The sequence below is a fragment of the Amblyomma mixtum genome, chromosome 1 (assembly GCF_055824585.1).
Source record: "Amblyomma mixtum isolate Tamu chromosome 1, ASM5582458v1, whole genome shotgun sequence".
Classification (NCBI taxonomy): domain Eukaryota; kingdom Metazoa; phylum Arthropoda; class Arachnida; order Ixodida; family Ixodidae; genus Amblyomma; species Amblyomma mixtum.
Genome location: NC_143012.1, coordinates 121,028,449 through 121,053,927, shown reverse-complemented (window position 1 = coordinate 121,053,927; position 25,479 = coordinate 121,028,449).

The following is a 25,479-nucleotide window of genomic DNA, read 5'->3' as shown; positions in this document are numbered from 1 at the left end:
CTCGAAAAGTGTAAAATTCCAGGCCTCCAAAACTTCGAAACTCCAAAAATGCGAACCTCCGAAACTCCAAACTGCAAAACCCCAAAAGCCCGAAACACGAAAACTCCGAGACTCCAAAGCTCTAAAATTGCAGAACTGAAAAACTGCAAAAACTCCAAAACTCCCAAACTCCCAATTTCCGATACTGCAAGAATCCGAAACTGAATTTAAGAAACTCCAAAACACTGAAACGCCAGAAATCTGCAACTCCGAAACTCCAACATTTCGAATCTCCAAAACTCAAAAAACTCCGAAAAGCCAAAACTCTAATACTCCAAAACTCCAAATCTCCGAAACTCCAAAAATCCAATACTCCAGAACTCCAAAGCTCCAGATCTCTGAAACTCCAAAACTCCGAAATTGCCAATTTCCGCTACTCTAAAACTCCGAAACTCCGAAGCTCTGACACTCTCAATCTCAAAAATTCTAAAATTCCGAAACTCCAAAACTCCGAAGCTTCACAACTCCAAACTCCAAAACTCCTTAGCTCCAAAACTCCGAAACTTCGAAACTCCGAAACTCCCAAACCCCGAAACTCCGAAACTGCAAAACTCTAAAACTTCAAAACTCCGAAACTCCAAAACTCCAAATTTCTATAGCTCCAAAACTCCGAAACTCCAAAACACTGAACCTCCGAATTTAACAGACTCCAAAACTCCAAATATCCTAAACTCCAAAAATCCGAACCTCCGAAACTCCAAAACTAAAAACTCTAGAATTCCGAAACGCCAAAACTCCGGAACTCCAAAACTCTGAAACTCCGAAACTCTAAAACTCCGAGACTCCAAAGCTCCAAAATTCCAAAACTGAAAAACTCCAGAACTCCAAAACTCCTGAACTCCAAAACTCTAAAACGCCAGAACTCCAAAACTGTAAAACACCGAAGAAACTCTAATACTCGAAAAACGCAAAACTCCGAAACTCCAAAACTCCGAATTTAAGAAATTCGAAAACTCTGAAACTCCACAAATCCGAAACTCCAAACCCCGACGCTCCGAAACTCCAAAACATGGAAACTCCAAAATTCCGAAACTCCACAACCCCAAATCTCCGAAACTCCAAAACTCCGAAACTCCGAAAGTCCAGAACTCCAAAACTCCAAAACACGGAAACTCGAAAACTGTGTAAGTCCAGGACTCCAAAATGGAAACTTCAAAACTTCAGAACTCTACAGCTCCAAAACTTCCAAACTCCAAAAGCCCGAAACGTGAAAACTCCGAGACTCCAAAGCTCCAAAATTGAAAAACTGAAAAACTGCAAAAACTCCAAAACTCCAGAACTCCAAAACTCCCAAACTGCCAATTCCCAATACTGCATGACTCCGAAACTGAATTTAAGAAACTCCAAAACACTGTAACGCCATAAATCCGCAACTCCGAAACTCCAAAATTTCGAATCACCAAAACTTCAAAACTCCGAAAATCCAAAACTCTAATACTCCAAAACTCCAAATCTCCGAAACTCCGAAAATCCAAAACTCCAGAACTCCAAAGCTCCAGATCTCTGAAACTCCAAAACTCCGAAATTCCCAATTTCCGATACTCTAAAACTCCGAAACTCCGAAGCTCTGAAACTCTCAATCTCAAAAATTCCAAAATTCCGAAACTCCAAAACTCCGAAGCTCCACAACTCCAAACTTCAAAACTGCTTAGCTCAACAACTCCGAAACTTCAAAACTCCGAAACTCCAAACTCCAGAATTCTGAAACGCCAAAACTCTGGAACTCCAAAACTCTGAAACTCCGAAACTCGAAAACTCCGAGATTCCAAAGCTCCAAAATTGCAAAACCGAAAAACTCCAAAACTCCAAAAGTCCTGAACTCCAAAACTCTAAACTCCCAATTTCCGATACTGCAATACTCCGAAACTGAATTTAAGAAACTCCAAAACACTGAAATGCCATAAATCCGCAACTCCGAAACTCCAAAATTTCGAATCTCCAAAACTCCGAAAATCCAAAACTCTAATACTCGAAAACTCCAAATCTCCGAAACTCCAAAAATCCAAACCTCCACGACTCCAAAGCTCCAGATCTCTGAAACTCCAAAACTCCGAAATTGCCAATTTCCGATACTCTAAAACTCCGAAACTCCGAAGCTCTGAAAGTCTCAATCTCAAAAATTCCAAAATTCTGAAACTCCAAAACTCCGAAGCTCCACAGCTCCAAACTCCAAAATTCCTTAGCTCCAAAACTCCTAAACTTCGAAACTCCGAAACTCCCAAACTCCGAAACTCCGAAACTGCAAAACTCTAAAACTTCAAAACTCCGAAACTCCAAAACTCCAAATTTCTACAGCTCCAAAACTCCGAAACTCCAAAACTCTGAACCTCCGATTTTAACAGACTCCAAAACTCCAAATCTCCTAAACTCCAAAAATCCGAACCTCCGAAACTCCAAAACTAAAAACTCTAGAATTCAGAAACGCCAAAACTCCGGAACTCCAAAACTCTGAAACGCCAAAACTCCAAAACAGTAAAACACCGAAGAAACTCTAATACTCGAAAAACGCAAAACTCCGAAACTCCAAAACTCCGAATTTAAGAAATTCCAAAACTCTGAAAACTCCACAAATCCGAAACTCCAAACCCCGACGCTCCGAAACTCCAAAACACGGAAACTCCAAAATTCGAAACTCCACAAACCCCAAACCTCCGAAACTCCAAAACTCCGAAACTCCGAAAATCCAGAACTCCAAAACTCCAAAACTCCAAAGCTCTAAAACTCTAAAACTCCAAAACTCCAAAAATCCGAAACTTCGAAAATCCAAAACTCCAAAAAGTCAAAATTCCGAAACTCCGAAACTCCGAAAATCCGAAACTCCAAAACTCCAAAAATTTGAAACTCCAAAACTCCAAAACTCCGAAACTCCAAAATTCCGAAACTCCACAACCCCAAATCTCCGAAACTCCAAAACTCGGAAACTCCAAAGCTCTAAAAATCTAAAACTCCAAAACTCCAAAAATCCGAAACTTCGAAAATCCGAAACTCCGAAATTCCGAAACTCCACAACCACGAATCTCCAAAACTGCGAAACTCCAAAACTCATACTCCGAAACTCCAAAACTCCGAAACTCCACAACCCCGAATCTCCAAAACTACGAAACTCCCAAACTCAAAACTACGAAACTCCAACACTCCGAAACTCGGAAACTCCAAAACTCCGAACCTCCAAAACTCAAAAACTCCACAACCCCGAATCTCCACAACTCCGAAACTCCAAAAATCCATACCTCCAAAAATCAAAAATTCTAAAACTCGAAAACTCAAATAATTTGAAACTCCGAAACTCCATAACTCCAAAAATCTAAAACTCCAAAACTCCTAAATTAAGAAATCCCAAACTCCAAAACTCCGAAGCTCCGAAACTCCACAACGAGGAAACTCGAAAAGTGTAAAATTCCAGGCCTCCAAAACTTCGAAACTCCAAAAATGCGAACCTCCGAAACTCCAAACTGCAAAACCCCAAAAGCCCGAAACACGAAAACTCCGAGACTCCAAAGCTCTAAAATTGCAGAACTGAAAAACTGCAAAAACTCCAAAACTCCCAAACTCCCAATTTCCGATACTGCAAGAATCCGAAACTGAATTTAAGAAACTCCAAAACACTGAAACGCCAGAAATCTGCAACTCCGAAACTCCAACATTTCGAATCTCCAAAACTCAAAAAACTCCGAAAAGCCAAAACTCTAATACTCCAAAACTCCAAATCTCCGAAACTCCAAAAATCCAATACTCCAGAACTCCAAAGCTCCAGATCTCTGAAACTCCAAAACTCCGAAATTGCCAATTTCCGCTACTCTAAAACTCCGAAACTCCGAAGCTCTGACACTCTCAATCTCAAAAATTCTAAAATTCCGAAACTCCAAAACTCCGAAGCTTCACAACTCCAAACTCCAAAACACCTTAGCTCCAAAACTCCGAAACTTCGAAACTCCGAAACTCCCAAACCCCGAAACTCCGAAACTGCAAAACTCTAAAACTTCAAAACTCCGAAACTCCAAAATTCCAAATTTCTATAGCTCCAAAACTCCGAAACTCCAAAACACTGAACCTCCGAATTTAACAGACTCCAAAACTCCAAATATCCTAAACTCCAAAAATCCGAACCTCCGAAACTCCAAAACTAAAAACTCTAGAATTCTGAAACGCCAAAACTCCGGAACTCCAAAACTCTGAAACTCCGAAACTCTAAAACTCCGAGACTCCAAAGCTCCAAAATTCCAAAACTGAAAAACTCCAGAACTCCAAAACTCCTGAACTCCAAAACTCTAAAACGCCAAAACTCCAAAACTGTAAAACACCGAAGAAACTCTAATACTCGAAAAACGCAAAACTCCGAAACTCCAAAACTCCGAATTTAAGAAATTCGAAAACTCTGAAACTCCACAAATCCGAAACTCCAAACCCCGACGCTCCGAAACTCCAAAACACGGAAACTCCAAAATTCCGAAACTCCACAACCCCAAATCTCCGAAACTCCAAAACTCCGAAACTCCAAAAGTCCAGAACTCCAAAACTCCAAAACACGGAAACTCGAAAACTGTGTAAGTCCAGGACTCCAAAATGGAAACTTCAAAACTTCAGAACTCTACAGCTCCAAAACTTCCAAACTCCAAAAGCCCGAAACGTGAAAACTCCGAGACTCCAAAGCTCCAAAATTGAAAAACTGAAAAACTGCAAAAACTCCAAAACTCCAGAACTCCAAAACTCCCAAACTCCCAATTCCCAATACTGCATGACTCCGAAACTGAATTTAAGAAACTCCAAAACACTGAAACGCCATAAATCCGCAACTCCGAAACTCCAAAATTTCGAATCACCAAAACTTCAAAACTCCGAAAATCCAAAACTCTAATACTCCAAAACTCCAAATCTCCGAAACTCCGAAAATCCAAAACTCCAGAACTCCAAAGCTCCAGATCTCTGAAACTCCAAAACTCCGAAATTCCCAATTTCCGATACTCTAAAACTCCGAAACTCCGAAGCTCTGAAACTCTCAATCTCAAAAATTTCAAAATTCCGAAACTCCAAAACTCCGAAGCTCCACAACTCCAAACTTCAAAACTGCTTAGCTCAACAACTCCGAAACTTCAAAACTCCGAAACTCCAAACTCCAGAATTCTGAAACGCCAAAACTCTGGAACTCCAAAACTCTGAAACTCCGAAACTCGAAAACTCCGAGATTCCAAAGCTCCAAAATTGCAAAACCGAAAAACTGCAAAACTCCAAAAGTCCTGAACTCCAAAACTCTAAACTCCCAATTTCCGATACTGCAATACTCCGAAACTGAATTTAAGAAACTCCAAAACACTGAAATGCCATAAATCCGCAACTCCGAAACTCCAAAATTTCGAATCTCCAAAACTCCAAAACTCCGAAAATCCAAAACTTCAATACTCCGAAACTCCAAATCTCTGAAACTCCAAAAACCGAAAACTCCTGAACTCCAAAACTCTAAACTCTAAAACTCCAAACCTGTAAAACTCCGAAACTCCAAAACTCCGAAATTAAGAAATCCCAAAATTCTTGAACTCCATAGACCTCAAACTCCAAAACTCCGAAGCTCCGAAACTCCAAAACACGGAAACTTGAAAACTGTAAAAGTCCAGGACTCCAAAACTTCGAAACTCCAAAAATGCGAACCTCCGAAACTGCAAGCCGCAAAACCCCAAAAGCCCGAAACACGAAAACTCCGAGACTCCAAAGCTCCAATATTGTAGAACTGAAATCCTGCAAAAACTCCAAAACTCCCAAACTCCCAATTTCCGATACTGAAAGACTCCGAAACTGAATTTAAGAAACTCCGAAACACTGAAACGCCATAAATCCGAAACTCCGAAACTCCAAAACTCCGAAGCTCCACAGCACCAAACTCCAAAACTCCTTCGCTGCAAAACTCCGAAACTCCCAAACTCCGAAACTCCGAAACTGCAAAACTCTAAATCTTCAAAACTCCGAGACTCCAAAGTTCCAAATCACCGAAACTCTGAAGCTCCAAATTTAAGAAACTCCAAAACTCCAAATTTCTATAGCTCAAAAACTCCGAAACTGCAATACTCTGAACCTCCGAATTTAAGAGGCTCCAAAACTCCAAATCTCCTAAACTCCAAAAATCCGAACCTCCGCAACTCCAAACTCTAGAATTCCGAAGCACCAAAACGCCAAAACTCCGAAACTCCAAAACACGGAAACTCGAAAACTGTGTAAGTCCAGGACTCCAAAACTTCGAAACTTCAAAACTTCAGAACTCTACAGCTCCAAAGCTTCAAAACTCAAAAAATCCGAACCTCCGAAAACTCCAAAACTCCAAAAGCCCGAAACGTGAAAACTCCGAGAGTCCAAAGCTCCAAAATTGCAAAACTAAAAAACTGCAAAAACTCCAAAACTCCAGAACTCCAAAACTCCAAAACTCCAAAACTCCCAATTTCCGATACTGCAAGACTCCGAAACTGAATTTACGAAACTCCGAAACACTGAAATGGCATAAATCCGAAACTCCGAAACTCCAAAATTTCGAATCTCCAAATATCCAAAAATCCGAAAATCCAAAACTCTAATACTCCAAAACTCCAAATCTCCGAAACTCCAAAAATCCAAACCTCCACGACTCCAAAGCTCCAGATCTCTGAAACTCCAAAACTCCGAACCTCCGAAACTCCAAAACTAAAAACTCTAGAACTCCGAAACACCAAAACGCCAAAACTCCGGAACTCCAAAACTCTGAAACTCCGAAACTCGAAAACTCCGAGACTCCAAAGCTCCAAAATTGCAAAACTGAAAAAATCTAGAACTCGAAAACTCCTGAACTCCAAAACTCTAAACGCCAAAACTCCAAAACTGTAAAACACCGAAACTCTAATACTCAAAAAACGCAAAACTCCGAAACTCCAAAACTCCGAATTTAAGAAATTACAAAACTCTGAAACTCCACAAATCCGAAACTCCAAACCCCGACGCTCCGAAACTCCAAAACACGGAAACTGGAAAACTGAGAAAGTCCAGGATTCCAAAACTACGAGACTACAAAACTTCAGAACTCTAAAGCTCCAAAACTTCAAAACTCCGAAAATCCGAACCTCCGAAACTCCAAACTACAAAACTCCAAAAGCCCGAAGCACGAAAACTCCGAGACTCCAAAGCACCAAAATTGCAAAACTGAAAAACCGCGAAAACTCCAAAACTCCCAAACTCCCAATTTCCGATACTGCAAGACTCCGAAACTGAATTTAAGAAACTCCAAAACACTGAAACGCCATAAATCCGCAACTCCGAAACTCCAAAATTTCGAATCTCCAAAACTCCGAAAATCCAAAACACTAATACTCCAAAACTCCAAATCTCCGAAACTCCAAAAATCCAAACCTCCACGACTCCAAAGCTCCAGATCTCTGAAACTCCAAAACTCCGAAATTCCCAATTTCCGATACTCTAAAACTCCGAAACTCCGAAGCTCTGAAACTCTCATTCTCAAAAATTCCAAAATTCTGAAACTCCAAAACTCCGAAGCTCCACAGCTCCAAACTCCAAAATTCCTTAGCTCCAAAACTCCGAAACTTCGAAACTCCGAAACTCCGAAACTCCGAAACTCCGAAACTGCAAAACTCTGAACCTCCGAATTTAACAGACTCCAAAACTCCAAATCTCCTAAACTCCAAAAATCCGAACCTCCGAAACTCCAAAACTAAAAACTCTACAATTCCGAAATGCCAAAACTCCGGAACTCCAAAACTCTGAAACTCCGAAACTCGAAAACTCTGAGACTCCAAAGCTCCAAAATTGCAAAACTGAAAAACTCCAGAACTCCAAAACTCCTGAACTCCAAAACAGTAAAACACCGAAGAAACTCTAATACTCGAAAAACGCAAAACTCCGAAACTCCAAAACTCCGAATTTAAGAAATTCCAAAACTCTGAAACTCCACAAATCCGAAACTCCAAACCCCGACGCTCCGAAACTCCAAAACACGGAAACTCCAAAATTCCGAAACTCCACAACCCCAAACCTCCGAATACTCCGAAACTCCAAAACTCCGAAACTCCGAAAATCCAGAACTCCAAAACTCCAAAACTCCAAAGCTCTAAAACTCTAAAACTCCAAAACTCCAAAAATCCGAAACTTCGAAAATCCAAAACTCCAAAAAGTCAAAATTCCGAAACTCCGAAACTCCGAAAATCCGAAACTTCAATACTCCGAAACTCCAAATCTCTGAAACTCCAAAAACCGAAAACTCCTGAACTCCAAAACTCTAAACTCTAAAACTCCAAACCTGTAAAACTCCGAAACTCCAAAACTCCGAAATTAAGAAATCCCAAAATTCTTGAACTCCATAGACCTCAAACTCCAAAACTCCGAAGCTCCGAAACTCCAAAACACGGAAACTTGAAAACTGTAAAAGTCCAGGACTCCAAAACTTCGAAACTCCAAAAATGCGAACCTCCGAAACTGCAAGCCGCAAAACCCCAAAAGCCCGAAACACGAAAACTCCGAGACTCCAAAGCTCCAATATTGTAGAACTGAAATCCTGCAAAAACTCCAAAACTCCCAAACTCCCAATTTCCGATACTGAAAGACTCCGAAACTGAATTTAAGAAACTCCGAAACACTGAAACGCCATAAATCCGAAACTCCGAAACTCCAAAACTCCGAAGCTCCACAGCACCAAACTCCAAAACTCCTTCGCTGCAAAACTCCGAAACTCCCAAACTCCGAAACTCCGAAACTGCAAAACTCTAAATCTTCAAAACTCCGAGACTCCAAAGTTCCAAATCACCGAAACTCTGAAGCTCCAAATTTAAGAAACTCCAAAACTCCAAATTTCTATAGCTCAAAAACTCCGAAACTGCAATACTCTGAACCTCCGAATTTAAGAGGCTCCAAAACTCCAAATCTCCTAAACTCCAAAAATCCGAACCTCCGCAACTCCAAACTCTAGAATTCCGAAGCACCAAAACGCCAAAACTCCGAAACTCCAAAACACGGAAACTCGAAAACTGTGTAAGTCCAGGACTCCAAAACTTCGAAACTTCAAAACTTCAGAACTCTACAGCTCCAAAGCTTCAAAACTCAAAAAATCCGAACCTCCGAAAACTCCAAAACTCCAAAAGCCCGAAACGTGAAAACTCCGAGACTCCAAAGCTCCAAAATTGCAAAACTAAAAAACTGCAAAAACTCCAAAACTCCAGAACTCCAAAACTCCAAAACTCCCAATTTCCGATACTGCAAGACTCCGAAACTGAATTTACGAAACTCCGAAACACTGAAATGGCATAAATCCGAAACTCCGAAACTCCAAAATTTCGAATCTCCAAATATCCAAAAATCCGAAAATCCAAAACTCTAATACTCCAAAACTCCAAATCTCCGAAACTCCAAAAATCCAAACCTCCACGACTCCAAAGCTCCAGATCTCTGAAACTCCAAAACTCCGAACCTCCGAAACTCCAAAACTAAAAACTCTAGAACTCCGAAACACCAAAACGCCAAAACTCCGGAACTCCAAAACTCTGAAACTCCGAAACTCGAAAACTCCGAGACTCCAAAGCTCCAAAATTGCAAAACTGAAAAAATCTAGAACTCGAAAACTCCTGAACTCCAAAACTCTAAACGCCAAAACTCCAAAACTGTAAAACACCGAAACTCTAATACTCAAAAAACGCAAAACTCCGAAACTCCAAAACTCCGAATTTAAGAAATTACAAAACTCTGAAACTCCACAAATCCGAAACTCCAAACCCCGACGCTCCGAAACTCCAAAACACGGAAACTGGAAAACTGAGAAAGTCCAGGATTCCAAAACTACGAGACTACAAAACTTCAGAACTCTAAAGCTCCAAAACTTCAAAACTCCGAAAATCCGAACCTCCGAAACTCCAAACTACAAAACTCCAAAAGCCCGAAGCACGAAAACTCCGAGACTCCAAAGCACCAAAATTGCAAAACTGAAAAACCGCGAAAACTCCAAAACTCCCAAACTCCCAATTTCCGATACTGCAAGACTCCGAAACTGAATTTAAGAAACTCCAAAACACTGAAACGCCATAAATCCGCAACTCCGAAACTCCAAAATTTCGAATCTCCAAAACTCCGAAAATCCAAAACACTAATACTCCAAAACTCCAAATCTCCGAAACTCCAAAAATCCAAACCTCCACGACTCCAAAGCTCCAGATCTCTGAAACTCCAAAACTCCGAAATTCCCAATTTCCGATACTCTAAAACTCCGAAACTCCGAAGCTCTGAAACTCTCATTCTCAAAAATTCCAAAATTCTGAAACTCCAAAACTCCGAAGCTCCACAGCTCCAAACTCCAAAATTCCTTAGCTCCAAAACTCCGAAACTTCGAAACTCCGAAACTCCGAAACTCCGAAACTCCGAAACTGCAAAACTCTGAACCTCCGAATTTAACAGACTCCAAAACTCCAAATCTCCTAAACTCCAAAAATCCGAACCTCCGAAACTCCAAAACTAAAAACTCTACAATTCCGAAATGCCAAAACTCCGGAACTCCAAAACTCTGAAACTCCGAAACTCGAAAACTCTGAGACTCCAAAGCTCCAAAATTGCAAAACTGAAAAACTCCAGAACTCCAAAACTCCTGAACTCCAAAACAGTAAAACACCGAAGAAACTCTAATACTCGAAAAACGCAAAACTCCGAAACTCCAAAACTCCGAATTTAAGAAATTCCAAAACTCTGAAACTCCACAAATCCGAAACTCCAAACCCCGACGCTCCGAAACTCCAAAACACGGAAACTCCAAAATTCCGAAACTCCACAACCCCAAACCTCCGAATACTCCGAAACTCCAAAACTCCGAAACTCCGAAAATCCAGAACTCCAAAACTCCAAAACTCCAAAGCTCTAAAACTCTAAAACTCCAAAACTCCAAAAATCCGAAACTTCGAAAATCCAAAACTCCAAAAAGTCAAAATTCCGAAACTCCGAAACTCCGAAAATCCGAAACTCCAAAACTCCAAAAATTTGAAACTCCAAAACTCCGAAACTCCAAAATTCCGAAACTCCACAACCCCAAATCTCCGAAACTCCAAAACTCCAAAACTCCAAAGCTCTAAAAATCTAAAACTCCAAAACTCCAAAAATCCGAAACTTCGAAAATCCAAAACTCCAAAAATCCAAAACTCCACAAATCCAAAACTAGAAAACTCCAAAACTGCAAAAATCCGAAACTCCGAAATTCCGAAACTCCACAACCACGAATCTCCAAAACTGCGAAACTCCAAAACTCACACTCCGAAACTCCAAAACTCCGAAACTCCAAAACTCCGAACATCCAAAACTCAAAAACTCCACAACCCCGAATCTCCACAACTCCGAAACTCCAAAAATCCATACCTCCAAAAATCAAAAATTCTAAAACTCGAAAACTCAAATAATTTGAAACTCCGAAACTCCCTAACTCCAAAACTCTAAAACTCCAAAACTCCTAAATTAAGAAATCCCAAAATTCTTGAACTCCAGAAATCCCAAACTCCAAAACTCCGAAGCTCCGAAACTCCACAACGAGGAAACTCGAAAAGTGTAAAATTCCAGGCCTCCAAAACTTCGAAACTCCAAAAATGCGAACCTCCGAAACTCCAAACTGCAAAACCCCAAAAGCCCGAAACACGAAAACTCTGAGACTCCAAAGCTCTAAAATTGCAGAACTGAAAAACTGCAAAAACTCCAAAACTCCCAAACTCCCAATTTCCGATACTGCAAGAATCCGAAACTGAATTTAAGAAACTCCAAAACACTGAAACGCCAGAAATCTGCAACTCCGAAACTCCAACATTTCGAATCTCCAAAACTCAAAAAACTCCGAAAAGCCAAAACTCTAATACTCCAAAACTCCAAATCTCCGAAACTTCAAAAATCCAATACTCCATAACTCCAAAGCTCGAGATCTCTGAAACTCCAAAACTCCGAAATTGCCAATTTCCGCTACTCTAAAACTGCGAAACTCCGAAGCTCTGACACTCTCAATCTCAAAAATTCTAAAATTCCGAAACTCCAAAAATCCGAAGCTTCACAACTCCAAACTCCAAAACTCCTTAGCTCCAAAACTCCGAAACTTCGAAACTCCGAAACTCCGAAACTCCCAAACTCCGAAACTAGAAAACTCTAAAACATCCAAACTCCGAGACTCCAAAGCTCCAAATCTCCGAAACTCTGAAGCTCTGAATTTAAGAAACTCCAAAACTCCGAAACTGCAAAACTCCAAATTTCTATAGCTCCAAAACTCTGAAACTAAAACTCTGAACCTCCGAATTTGAGAGACTCCAAAACTCCAAATCTTCTAAACTCCAAAAATACGAACCTCCGAAACTCCAACACTCCAAGTCTACAATTCCAAAACACCAGAACGCCAAAACTCTGGAACCCCAAAACTCTGAAACTCCGAAACTCGAAATCTCCGAGACTCCAAAGCTCCAAAACTGCAAAACTGAAAAACTCCAATACTCCAAAACTCCTGAACTACAAAACTGTAAAACACCGAAACTCTAATACTCCAAAAACGCAAACCTCCGAATCTCCAAAACTCCGGAACTCCGAAATTTATTTGTGACGGAACAGCACAAAACACCAGGACAAGAGACAAGCGCTGACTTACAACTGGTTTTTATTTCGAATAAACACTGCTTCTTATACCTTCTTCCCCCTCAAAAAAACACAAGAAATGCGTCACAACCATATCGTTCAAGCTGTGATTATAATTCAAATGTGATTATAAATCTCTGTGAATATTTATCTTTTTTTTTTGGACGCTTGAACGATATGGTTGTGACGCATTTGTTGTGTTTTTTTGAGGGGGAAGAAGGTATAAGAAGGAGTGTTTCTTCGAAATAAAAACCAGTTGTAAGTCAGCGCTTGTCTCTTGTCCTGGTGTTTAGCGCTGTTCCGTCACAAATGAATAACCAACATGCCCAAGCCGCTGTCCGAAATTAAGAAATTCCAAAACACTGAAACTCCATAAATCCGAAACTCCAAAACTCCGAAGCTCCGAAACTCCAAAACACGGACAATCGAAAACTGTGAAAGTCCAGGTCTCCAAAACTTCGAAACTCCAAAACTTCAAAACTCGAAAAATCCGAACCTCCGAAACTGCAAAGTGCAAAACTCCAAAAGCCCGATACACGAAAACTCCGAGACTCCAAAGCTCCAAAATTGCAAAACTGAAAAACTGCAAAAATTCCGAAACTCCAGAACTCCAAAACTCCCAAACTCCCAATTTCCCATACTGCAAGACTCCGAAACTGAATTTAAGAAACTCCAAAACACTGAAACACCATAAATCCGCAACTCCGAAACTCCAAAATTTCGAATCTCCAAAACTCCAAATCTCCGAAACTCCAAAAATCCAAAACTCCAGAACTCCAAAGCTCCAGATCTCTGAAACTCCAAAGCTCCGAAATTTCCAATTTCCAGTACTCTAAAACTCCGAAACTCCGAAGCTCTGAAACTATCAATCTCAAAAATTCCAAAATTGCGAAACTCCAAAATTCCGAAGCTCCACAACTCCAAACTCCAAAACTCCGAAGCTCCAAACCTCCGAAACTTCGAAACTCCGAAACTCCAAACTCCAGAATTCTGAAACGCCAAAACTCTGGAACTCCAAAACTCTGAAACTCCTTAAATCCGAAACTCCAAACCCCGAAGCTCCGAAACTCCAAAACACGGAAACTCGAAAAGTGTGAAAGTCCAGGACTCCAAAACGTCGAAACTCCAAAACTTCAGAACTCTATAGCTCCAAAACTTCAAAACTCGAAAAATCCGAACCTCCAAAACTCCCAAACTCCCAATTTCTGATACTGCAAGACTCCGAAACTGAATTTAAGAAACTCCAAAACACTGAAACGCCATAACTCCGAAACTCCGAAACTGCAAAATTTCGAATCTCCAAAACTCCAAATTTCCGAAACTCCAAAAATCCGAACCTCCGAAACTCCAAACTCTAGAGTTCCGAAGCACCAAAACGCCAAAACTCCGGAACTCCAAAACTTTGAAACTCCGAAACTCGAAAACTCCGAGACTCAAATGCTCCAAAATTGCAAAACTGAAAAACTCCAAAACTCCAAAACTCCAAAACACTTGAACTCTAAGAACTCTTAACTCTATAACTCCAAAACTGTAAAACACCGAAACTCTAATACTCCAAAAACGCAAAACTCCGAAACTCCAAAACTCCGAAACTCCGAATTTAAAAAAATTCCAAAACTCTGAAACTGCATAAATCCGAAACTCCAAACCCCGAAGCTCCGAAACTCCAAAACATGGGAACTCGAAAACTGTGAAAGTCCAGGACTCCAAAACTTCGAAACTACAAAACTTCAGAATTCTATAGCTCCAAAACTTCAACACTCCGAAAATCCGAACCTCCGAAACTCCAAAACTGCAAAAGCCCGAAACACGAAAACTCCGAGACTCCAAAGCTCCAAAATTGCAAAACTGAAGAACTGCCCAAACTCCAAATCTCCAGAACTCCAAAACTCCCAAACTCCCAATTTCCGATACTGCAAGACTTCGAAACTGAATTTACGAAACTCCAAAACACTGAAATGCCATAAATCCGAAACTCCGAAACTCCAAAATTTCGAATCTCCAAAAATCCAAAACTCCGAAAATCCAAAACTCTAATACTCCAAAACCCCAAATCTCCGAAACTCCAAAAATCCAAACTTCCACGACTCCAAAGCTCCAGATCTCTGAAACTCCAAAACTCCGAAATTCCCAATTTCCGAGACTAAAACTCCGAAACTCCGAAGCTCTGAAATCTCAATCTCAAAAATTCTAAAATTCCGAAACTCCAAAACTCCGAAGCTCCACAACTCCAAACTCCAAAACTCCTTAGCTCCAAAACTCCGAAACTTCGAAACTCCGAAACTCCCAAACTCCCAAACTCCGAAACTCCGAAACTAGAAAACTCTAAAACATCCAAACTCCGAGACTCCAAAGCTCCAAATCTCTGAAACTCTGAAGCTCTGAATTTAAGAAACTCCAAAACTCCGAAACTGCAAAACTCCAAATTTCTATAGCTCCAAAACTCTGAAACTCTAAAACTCTGAACCTCCGAATTTGAGAGACTCCAAAACTCCAAATCTTCTAAACTCCAAAAATACGAACCTCCGAAACTCCAACACTCCAAGTCTACAATTCCAAAACACCAGAATGCCAAAACTCTGGAACTCCAAACCCTGAAACGCCGAAACTCGAAATCTCCGAGACTCCAAAGCTCCAAAACTGCAAAACTGAAAAACTCCAATACTCCAAAACTCCTGAACTCCAAAACTCTAAACTCTAAAACTCCAAAACTCTAAAAAACCGAAACTCTAATACTCCAAAAACGCAAACCTCCGAATCTCCAAAACTCCGGAACTCCGAAATTAAGAAATTCCAAAACTCTGAAACTCCATAAATCCGAAACTCCAAAACTCCGAAGCTCCGAATCTCCAAAACACGGACACTCGAAAACTGTGAAAGTCCAGGTCTCCAAAACTTCGAAACTCGAAAACTTCAAAACTCGAAAAATCCGAACCTCCGAAACTCCAAACTGCAAAACTCCAAAAGCCCGATACACGAAAACTCCGAGACTCCAAAGCTCCAAAATTGCAACACTGAAAAACTGCAAAAATTCCAAAACTCCAGAACTCCAAAACTCCCAAACTCCCAATTTCCCATACTGCAAGACTCCGAAACTGAATTTAAGAAACTCCAAAACACTGACACGCCATAAATCCGCAACTCCGAAACTCCAAAATTTCGAATCTCCAAAACTCCAAATCTCCGAAACTCCAAAAATCCAAAACCCCAGAACTCCAAAGCTCCAGATCTCTGAAACTCCAAAGCTCCGAAATTTCCAATTTCCAGTACTCTAAAACTCCGAAACTCCGAAGCTCTGAAACTCTCAATCTCAAAAATTCCAAAATTGCGAAACTCCAAAACTCCGAAGCTCCACAACTCCAAACTCCAAAACTCCTTAGCTCCAAACCTCCGAAACTTCGAAACTCCGAAACTCCAAACTCCAGAATTCTGAAACGCCAAAACTCCGGAACTCCAAAACTCTGAAACTCCTTAAATCCGAAACTCCAAACCCCAAAGCTCCGAAACTCCAAAACACGGAAACTCGAAAAGTGTGAAAGTCCAGGACTCCAAAACTTCGAAACTCAAAACTTCAGAACTCTATAGCTCCAAAACTTCAAAACTCGAAAAATCCGAACCTCCGAAACTCCAAAACTCCAAAACTTCGAAACACGAAAACTCCGAGACTCCAAAGCTCCAAAATTGCAAAACTGAAAAACTGCAAAAACTCCAAAACTCCAAATCTCCAGAACTCCAAAACTCCCAAACTCCCAATTTCCGATACTGAAAGACTCCACAACTGAATTTAAGAAACTCCAAAACACTGAAACGCCATAAATCCGAAACTCCGAAACTCCAAAATTTCGAATCTCCAAAACTCTAAAACTCCGAAAATCCAAAACTGTAATACTCCAAAACTCCAAATCTCCGAAACTCCAAAAATCCAAAACTCCAGAACTCCAAAGCTCCAGATATCTGAAACTCCAAAACTCCGAAATTTCCAATTTCCGGTACTCTAAAACTCTGAAACTCCGAAGCTCTGAAACTCTCAATCTCAAAAATTCTAAAATTGCGAAACTCCAAAACTCCGAAGCTCCACAACTCCAAACTCCAAAACTCCTTAGCTCCAAAACTCAGAAACTTCAAAACTCCGAAACTCCAAACTCCAGAATTCTGAAACGCCAAAACTCCGGAACTCCAAAACTCTGAAACTCCGAAACTCGAAAACTCCGAGATTCCAAAGCTCCAAAATTGCAAAACCGAAAAACTCCAGAACTCGAAAAGTCCTGAACTCCAAAACTCTAAACTCCCAATTTCCAATACTGCAAGACTCCGAAACTGAATTTAAGAAACTCCAAAACACTGAAACGCCATAACTCCGAACCTCCGAAACTCCAAACTGTAGAATTCCGAAGCACCAAAACGCCAAAACTCCGGAACTCCAAAACTTTGAAACTCCGCAACTCGAAAACTCCGAAATTAAGAAATTCCAAAACTGCAACTTCATAAACCCGAAACTCCAAAACTCCGAAGCTCCGAAACTCGAAAACACGGAAACTCGAAAACTGTAAGTCCAGGACTCCAAAATGGAAACTTCAAAACTTGTGGGAATCCTGGCTTTCCGCCGTCGCCTTTGCGCGGCTAGCCGGCCTCCCGCGTTGTTTCTCCTCTTTCCCTTGCTGCCGCCTCAGGCGGTGGAGAGGCGGCTGGGTGACTAATCACTGTCATTTAGCCACAGCTCCGCCCCGGCTCCCCAAGGGCCTTTGCCATTGGCGCCTTTTGGCGGGAATTTGGGACCCGCTTTGGGCGGCCGCGCACCCCGCGACCGTCCGAGCGGGGCCCAGAGAGAGAGATCCCTCCGAGACAGCGTAAGGTGCGTACGTTACTGTTTGTCCGTGCCGGCCTTTGCAGTTCGGACCAGTGCTTACTCGAGCTCGCCCGCACGTGTCCTCTGACCTGCAGCGGCTCGAGCCTGTCCAGCGGGGTCCAGCGACCTCCGACAGGCGTACCTTGCGTTGTTTGCCCACTCTCTCTCGCAACCGGCCCAACGGCCGACACGAGAGCGAGATCACAGCACTGCCGCGGGGACATTCTCCTGCAGCGGCGTGCTAGCGGTGCGCATTGCTCGAGTCGCTTCGTGGGCGCAGCGGAGCCTTGCTCCTCGCGCGCCCCGGGACGGGGTGACGATTGAGTGTGTGTGTACTGCTGAAGGACGACGTGAATAAACGTCTCCTTTGTGAACTTGGAGGCCTATTTCTTTGCGGCGAATCGCTCTCCTCCCAGCGGAGGTTGAGTGCGCTGCAACGGTGTCCCAGTGTGTGTGTGGTGATGGCTGATCGGGGCCCTTGGCTCGCGCGAAGCTCGAACCCGCGGTGGGTGGTGGCCTGTGTCCACGTAGAAACCCACAACTGGCGCCCAACGTGCTAAGTCATTGGCGCTAACGCCTTTGATGGCACATTAGCCGAGCAGGTCGCCTTGACGATCACGCTTGCGCACCATGTCTAGCACCCCCAGCGGGGCACTCGGCAGCTACATGTCGGCTCCCTACGGAGTTATAGCGTCGTTTGATCCGCTGGCTGCTGTTCCTTCGAATAGCTAGACACCGTGGATGGCCGCGGCCCCCATTGGGGTTTACGGCGACACAACCCAAAATGTCGACCACGCGGCTCCCATTGGAGCTGTATCGGAAGCACCCTGCGGTGCATCCGCTGGTCACATGCCTCAGCTGTGCAAGCTTTCCGCCCAGTGCGAAAGCAGTACGTGTCATGCTGCCGCAACCGGCAGTTTTGAACAGCAGCAGCCGTGCCCCGCGAACAGTCAATTCTGCTCTGGAAACGGCGAGGCGCTGGCCCGGTTCCCTGCGGAAACCGTGCCGCTCATCGAACTAGGAGCCTTGCCTCCCTCGTTCGTGCAGCCCGCGTGCAGACACCCTTGACCGAGCTCTTGGGAAAGACTGCCGCGTGGCGATGGGAGCCTGAGCAAGAGCGATCCTTTCGCCTCCTGTCTAGTGTCATTGCCGAGACAGCGCAGCTCAGGCTACCCGACCTGACCAGACAGTTCGTAGTCCAGATTGACGCGAGCGATCTGGGTTTAGGAGCAGTTCTCCTACAGGAATTCGATGGCGTGCTGCAACCACTGGCCTTTGCCAGCCGCTCCTTGCTGCCCTCGGAGAGGAATTATTCCGTGACCGAGAAGGAGTGCCTCGCCATCGTGTTTGCACTGCGCAAATTCGACGTCTACCTTGATAGAACGCAATTCGTGGTGCAGACAGACCACAGTGCGCTCAGTTGGCTGATGCGGCTCCGCGAGCCTGCGGGTCGGCTGGCGCGCTGGGCTCTCCTGATACAGCATTACGACTTTTCGGTGCAGTATCGAAAAGGGAGCACAAACGTGGTAGCTGACGCGCTATCCCGTGCCCCACTCGCCAGCGGCGCCTTGACGCCTGTAGGCGGAGGGGGCGAAACAGCGAACGAGCCGCCGGGCGGCAAGGAGGGGGAGCCCGCAAACGGGTTAACCCATTCCGCTAACCAGGCAAGCAGCGCTTCGCAAGGCGGACGAGAGGCAAAGCTCTTTTTTTTTTCAGACTTCAAAATTTTTATTTGTCTGTATACGTACACATTCATAAATTCTGATCTGCCTAAGCGCATTTTGCTTGTTGGCTGATCAGGCAGCAGATGGAGAAATACCTTCATATGTATACTTTACTTGTCTAAACACTCATACTAACATAGATCATCGGGAATTTCATTAAATACAGCCGGTACATAATAACTGCGCATCTTTTTACCATAGTTTGTGTAAACCCGTGGCTTAAAAAAACGTTCTGTTTTTCTCAAGGTGACATCTTTTTTTACGGGAGTCTTATATTCATTTGAATAATAATACCGTGTTAACACAACAAAGTGAAATAGTTCACGAATTTGAAGGATGCCTAACTCATCGTATCTCTCTTTCATGTCAACCGAGTGTAATTTTGTGCCGTACGATACAGTGTTGACGACTCTTTTTAGGATAACATTTAATGCTTCTTTCTTGTATTCGGAGCAGTTACCGTATAGAGTAATGCCGTACTTTAAAACAGGTTCTACTAATGCTGTATAGATCAGTCGCCTAAGATGGAGCGGAGCTTTACCACGAAGGTGATACATCATAGCCGCAATGGCCCTTATCTTTCGAGAGAGGTAGACGATGTGGTCGCTCCATGTAAGGTGTTGGTCAAAGTGGATGCCCAGATACAGAATTGTTCGCTCTATTTGCATAGCTTTACAATTACACTGGTAACAATGGGATGTATGAAGATACAGTGGTTGGTTGAAAGCAACAATTTTATGAGGGTTTTTAAAGCATGTCAGTTTTGTTTTGTTCACGTTTAAAAAAATGAAATTTTGCGAGAACCAGTCAACAACTTCACTTATATCTGTTTGAAATGACTCCACGCCTGTACGATAATCAGTAGCTTCAAGCGCTAGCGCTGTATCGTCAGCGTATTGAAAAACGTTTGACTTAAGCTGTAACAAACCCAAATCGGATACATATATGTTAAAAAGTAGTGGGCCAAGTGTACTTCCCTGAGGTACACCGAATTTAACATTTTTTAAATCTCCATGCGTATTATCAAGCATCACACACTGCAATCTACCTGTAAAATAATTGACAAAAAACTTTTTAAAATGGCCGCGGAACCCAAGTGAGCTTAATTTTTCGAGTAGTAGTGTATGGTCTATTGTGTCAAATGCCTTAGTTAAGTCCAGAAATAAGGCTAATACGATGTGATTATTTTCTAGTGCATTGTAAACATAGTCAGAAAATTCTTCAAGAAGTGTAGTCGTACTTCTATTCCTTGTGAAGCCAAACTGCGCATCATTGTTCAAAGAGTATTTTTCACAGAATGATTCCATAACATATGCAACATGCTTTTCCATAATATGTGCTATTGATGACAGTATTGTGATCGGCCTATAATTTGCAAAATCACCTTTCTTCCCGTGTTTGTAGATTGGCCTGACAACAGATATCTTAAGTTCTTCGGGGATATCACCAGTTTCGAATATACCATTCAATATGTTCATAAGCACTTCTTTCAAAGCGTCAAAGTTTCTGCAAAGATCTCTCAGACGAATGCCATCATACCCAGGTGGCTTGAACTGCTTCATTCTGCACATAATGCTCCATAGCTCGTCCACTGATATCAGTGGCAGATATGCAGTATGCACACATGTGCGCTTCGGTCGATGTGGTACAGGCCTACTGACAACTATATTCCGCAACTTTTCAGTTGTGTGTATAAACACGTCATTAAATTTTTCACACAGCACTTTCACGTTCTCTTTTGGAAAATTCTTTTTTACTGCTTCATCAACGGAAGCCTTTCTCTGTCTACCCATCAGTTCATTGGCAATTTGCCACGTTTTCTTTCCGTCATGTTTGTTCAGTGAAAACTGTCGTGCGTAAAAGGATCTTTTCGCCAGACGCATTTTCGCCGTTACCTGATTCCGCAGAGCGCGATATTCATCTCTTCGAGCTTTATCTTCAGGTTGCTTCCTACATTTTTGCCACGCTTTATCTTTTGCACAGCACAACTGTGCTATCTCATGAGTTATCCACTTCTGATCTGGTCTTCTTATTTTGATGTTAACAGATTTAGTTGACTGTGCATAGACGTTGTGAAAGATTTCAATAGTTTTGCTATATAAGCTGATATGATCTAAGTCTAGAAAGGAACTCCAGTTAACATTGCGAATTAATTGGTCTACTTTTCTGTTATCTAGAACAGAACCTGTAATAATACCTCCATCAGTTGTATGAGCGCCTCGTGAGCGCCTCGGAGTTGCCGACGCGAACGGAAGTTTTGGTTGCAAACCTGAGTGGGGACGAGACCAGGCTCCCCTCTGGGATGACTGGAATCGTTTTCAGCCCTAAAGAGCTACTGAAAGCCCAGCAAAATGACCCGTTTTGTCGCGAGGTGAGCGACGGTCTCAGGGAGACGGAGCGCCGTGACGCTACTTGTATTGTAGCGGGCGTAGGGGGGCAGAAGCCAGCGTGTGTCGCGGCGAACCCCGGGGATTCATATTTGCTGGACCATGACGGGCTCGTGCTGAAGTACATAGCCACCGATGACGAGTCCATCGACCCGTTCAAGGTGGTTATCCCCAAAAGTCTAAGAGGCACACTTTTGCGATTCTCTAATGACGTACCACTGGCCGGTCATCTGAGTGGCTCCAAAGTTTTTGCAAAACTGAGTCAATCGGTGACGTGGCCCGGCATGAAGCGTGACATTTTCCGCTATTGCCGTTCCTGCCATGTCTGTCAAGCGGTGAAGTCACGGGGTGGCAAGCCACCTGGAATGATGAAACCGATTGACAGTGTGCGTCCGTGGCAGATGGCCACCTGCGATTTGCTGGGGCCTTTCCCCAGGAGCAAGCAGGGGTTCATAGACCTGAAGGCCTACGCGTCACGGTCTGACGAGCTTGCGCCGGTACCCATTGGTATCAAAGGCAAGCGCAAAGGCACAACTGGTGCTGCGGAACGCAAGCGTATGGAGCACCGGTACAATCTGAGGCGACGGTCACCGGTGTGATTAATGCCGGACGGCGGACTTTTCCGCAACCGAAGGCAAGCAGCCTCAGCTAGCTGGCGAGCTTTCTCGTCAGGCCCTACCTAGGCGAAGCACGGTGTGTTATTTTTTTTTTGTTTTGCAGCATGCTCAGTTCCAGCCTTGTGTGTTTATCTATTTATTTATTTGCTTTGTTTGAGTCAGTTTCTAGCCACTTTCGTTTCCCCGCTTGCTCGTCTGTTTTTGTTCTAACGTACCCAGATGTACATAGGCAAACTTCAGCCCGCTCGTGCTTGCTCTTTTCTAGAAGGAATAGATTGGATTAGGTGTCGTTTGTACAGCGCGCCTTTTCTCATTTCCGGCCCGACTGCGGGTGGTTGGCTCGTTAAGGAGCCGTGTGTCGCGGTGCGAGTTTTGTGCGGCCCGTATGGAGGGGAAGTTGGCGGGGCGTTTGGGGCGATGGGGGGCGGAAAGTGCACCCTTTGACCCTCGCCGCGGCGCCTCTGGACGCTTCTGATGAGGGGGATCGTTGTCGCCGACCAGCGTCTGCGTACGTGCCGGTGTATGCGCGGTTGTGGCTGTGACTGTGTGCGCGCGTAACCATGAACCAAGGCGACGCCTGTGAGTTGTGCCGCTGTGCTTCTGCGTGAGCGCGAGGATGAGAAGGACCCCTCGCTGTGGCCAAGGTTACACATCAGGACCCCGCCGAACGTCCTCGCCCGTTTCAGCCGGCGTGAAGGGGGGTGTACTAACTGTCTTGTGCCCGAACGTGATGTCGTGTCCAAGGGCGCGAGGTCAGTGCCCTGCCGCTGCCCCTTCGTCATCAACGGAAAGAAGACCGCCATCAGCCGTCGGCCCTCCCAACCCGTTCAACTTGAAGTCTGCGAGCGGTGAGTCGCCGACAGGCCCACGGGGCCGCGCCATCGAACTTTGAGGCTGGCATCCACCTGTAACACAGCTGTACAGTGGTATTCACATCTCCTTGTGTACCGTGTATATAATCTGCAGGCTGCTTTGATTTACTGAAGCGTATGCCCGTGTTTGTTTGTTTGCCTTGTTTTCCTTTGTTTGTGTTGTTTTTTTTCTTACGTTGTTGTGGCTGGAACTCAAGTGTATCTATTTTTTTTTGTGTATTCATTTCTTTATTTTGGAACTGAAGTGTAGCTTATTTTTTTGTGTATTGATTTCTTTAGTTTGGCCGCGTGCTTTGCCGATGGGTAGGAGGGCATTTAAGGAGAGGGGGATGTGGGAATCCTGGCTTTCCGCCGTCGCCTTTGCGCGGCTAGCCGGCCTCCCGCGTTGTTTCTCCTCTTTCCCTTGCTCCCGCCTCAGGCGATGGAGAGGCGGCTGGGTGACTAATCACTGTCATTTAGCCACAGCTCCGCCCCGGCTCCCCAAGGGCCTTTGCCATTGGCGCCTTTTGGCGGGAATTTGGGACCCGCTTTGGGCGGCCGCGCACCCCGCGACCGTCCGAGCGGGGCTCAGAGAGAGAGATCCCTCCGAGACAGCGTAAGGTGCGTACGTTACTGTTTGTCCGTGCCGGCCTTTGCAGTTCGGACCAGTGCTTACTCGAGCTCGCCCGCACGTGTCCTCTGACCTGCAGCTCGAGCCTGTCCAGCGGGGTCCAGTGACCTCCGACAGGCGTACCTTGCGTTGTTTGCCCACTCTCTCTCGCAACCGGCCCATCGGCCGACACGAGAGCGAGATCACAGCACTGCCGCGGGGACATTCTCCTGCAGCGGCGTGCTAGCGGTGCGCATTGCTCGAGTCGCTTCGTGCGCGCAGCGGAGCCTTGCTCCTCGCGCGCCCCGGGACGGGGTGACGATTGAGTGTGTGTGTACTGCTGAAGGACGACGTGAATAAACGTCTCCTTTGTGAACTTGGAGGCCTATTTCTTTGCGGCGAATCGCTCTCCTCCCAGCGGAGGTTGAGTGCGCTGCAACGGTGTCCCAGTGTGTGTGTGGTGACGGCTGATCGGGGCCCTTGGCTCGCGCGAAGCTCGAACCCGCGGTGGGTGGTGGCCTGTGTCCACGTAGAAACCCACAAACTTCAGAACTCTACAGCTCCAAAACTTCCAAACTCCAAAAGCCCGATACGTGAAAACTCCGAGACTCCAAAGCTCCAAAATTGAAAAACTGAAAAACTGCAAAAACTCCAAAACTCCAGAACTCCAAAACTCCCAAACTCCCAATTTCCAATACTGCAAGACTCCGAAACTGAATTTAAGAAACTCCAAAACACTGAAACGCCATAAATCCGCAACTCCGAAACTTCAAAATTTCGAATCACCAAAACTTCAAAACTCCGAAAATCCAAAACTCTAATACTCCAAAACTCCAAATCTCCGAAACTCCGAAAATCCAAAACTCCAGAACTCCAAAGCTCCAGATCTCTGAAACTCCAAAACTCCGAAATTCCCAATTTCCAATACTCTAAAACTCCGAAACTCCGAAGCTCTGAAACTCTCAATCTCAAAAATTCCAAAATTCCGAAACTCCAAAACTCCGAAGCTCCACAACTCCAAACTTCAAAGCTGCTTAGCTCCAAAACTCCGAAACTTCGAAACTCCGACATCCCAAACTCTGAAACTCCGAAACTGCTAAACTCTATAACTTCAAAACTCCGAAACTCCAAAACTCCAAATTTCTATAGCTCCAAAACTCCAAATCTCCTAAACTCCAAAAATGCGAACCTCAGAAACTCCAAACTCTAGAATTCCGAAACACCAAAACGCCAAATCTCCGGAACTCCAAAACTCTGAAACTCCGAAACTCGAAAACTCCGAGACTCCAAAGCTCCAAAATTGCAAAACTGAAAAACTGCGAAAACTCCGAAACTCCCAAACTAACAAATTCCGATACTGCAATACTCCGAAACTGAATTTAAGAAACTCCAAAACACTGAAATGCCATAAATCCGCAACTCCGAAACTCCAAAATTTCGAATCTCCAAAACTCCAAAACTCCGAAAATCCAAAACTCTAATACTCCGAATCTCCAAATCTCTGAAACTCCAAAAACCGAAAACTTCTGAACTCCAAAACTCTAAACTCTAAAACTCCAAAACTGTAAAACTCCGAAACTCCGAAACTCCGAAATTAAGAAATCCCAAAATTCTTGAACTCCATAAATCCCAAACTCCAAAACTCCGAAGCTCCGAAACTCCAAAACACGGAAACTCGAAAACTGTAAAAGTCCAGGACTCCAAAACTTCGAAACTCCAAAAATGCGAACCTCCGAAACTGCAAACCGCAAAACCCCAAAAGCCCGAAACACGAAAACTCCGAGACTCCAAAGCTCCAAAATTGTAGA